Source organism: Galeopterus variegatus, unplaced genomic scaffold (assembly GCF_000696425.1).
Source record: "Galeopterus variegatus unplaced genomic scaffold, G_variegatus-3.0.2 Scaffold7085, whole genome shotgun sequence".
In the NCBI taxonomy this organism is placed as follows: domain Eukaryota; kingdom Metazoa; phylum Chordata; class Mammalia; order Dermoptera; family Cynocephalidae; genus Galeopterus; species Galeopterus variegatus.
Genome location: NW_007733196.1, coordinates 20,546 through 22,218, shown reverse-complemented (window position 1 = coordinate 22,218; position 1,673 = coordinate 20,546).

Below are 1,673 nucleotides of genomic sequence, written 5' to 3'. Positions count from 1 at the left end.
ATCTCAATAAAGTTAAAAAAAAAAAAAAAAGAACCAATAGTAAGTACACATGCCAGCCTCCTAATTCAATCATTCTGTCAGGATTCAATGAAGGAAAGAAAAGAGTCCATTTCTGCATATGCAGCTTCTCAAACATGTACCCATACACGCTCTACAAGCTCATTCCCTTCAGTGCACACATGTGCCACTCGTGCATAATGAAAATGCCATATGCAGATGCATTTGATTAGCACCGTCCACATTTCCCATCATTATGCAGCACTTTGTAAGCTGCAGTTAATTCCTGCCTATTATCCAAGTGCAAAATAATTCTGCCTAATTTCAAGTAGCCTGGCAGCTGCAGGGAAAAACAACCAGCCTTGCCTTCAGTGGAGACCCATTTGACATATAACCCCTGCTGCTACAAGGACTCGGATCATCTAGGGCTAATCAATTACTGTCAAGCATGCACTGTTAGTCTGGATGGCTGTTAAACAATGAGGACTTCCTTCTTCAGCTGTTAGCATGTACCTTGAAGCAGCCAGCATGAGAAGATGAAGTAAACGGCAGGTATCAGGACTGAGGTTTGGGGGAAGGGTGGAGGGCGGTGGGGAGATCAAAAGAGCAGACAAGTGCTTACACCAAGACATGGGATCCTTGAACCACCTGGCTTCCAGAGCTCACTGAGCTCCAGTGCTACCCACTGATTCTGAATTTGCTAGTTCTCCAAATAATCCCTTGACCTCTCTTCTCAGGAGGCATTTCCGGATTTTAAATAACTTCCATTGTGTTTTTCCTTTAACTATAAACAGAGATAAGAAAATACACTAATAGTACTTCATACAATAGTGTATTATCCTGTAAAATGCCATATTTATATTTATAAATGAAATATATATGATAAAGTATTCAGTCAAATTTTTAACTCTCATTACAAACAACTCAATTTTTCTTCTGTATTCAGTAATACTTTTGAAATATATTCCTTTCCTCTAGTAATAACAAAAGAGGGAAATCCTGTCTACTCCACACTGGAAAGACTGCCATTTTCTGGTAGTGGTTACAGAATTATCCCTTTAAATCCAAGAAAAGGTGAATCCCCTGTAGTGGAATCTTTAAAAATGTGTAGCTCCTAAACGTTTCCTCCCTTTTAAAAAAAGCACCAGCTCACGGAATCAAGAAATAATTTAGTACACTGGTATCCAATTAGGCCATCTCTCAGAGATACTTAGAGGAAGCTTTTTAAAAGTATGGATTCCAGGGCTCTACCAGTCCCTCCTGAATCAGAATCTCTGGAAATCTGTGTTTTGGTAATCACTTCCCCAAGTAATTCTACTGCACATGCACCCACCAGGAGAGCAGAAGGAATCAGAGTATCTGCATTTTGGAACCACTGGTCCATCTGTCCATCCATCTGTTGTCCAGGATACTTCAAGTGACACTTCTGTTTACAGTGCAACTCATTCCCATTATAAAATTTTTTAGTCTCAATGGGAGTCAGGCAGCAGGACACGAGCTAGCTATTTTAAGCAGAAAGGGATTTAATACAGGGAATTAGGTGCTTACAAGACAGCTAAAAAGTTCAAGGGTACAGGATCTATGCTGGGCCTCCAGGAAAGCCTCCCATAACCACAAGGAACCAGCCCATGAGAGACACTGGTGCTGCAGTCACATCGGAAAGGTGGGGGCATCTC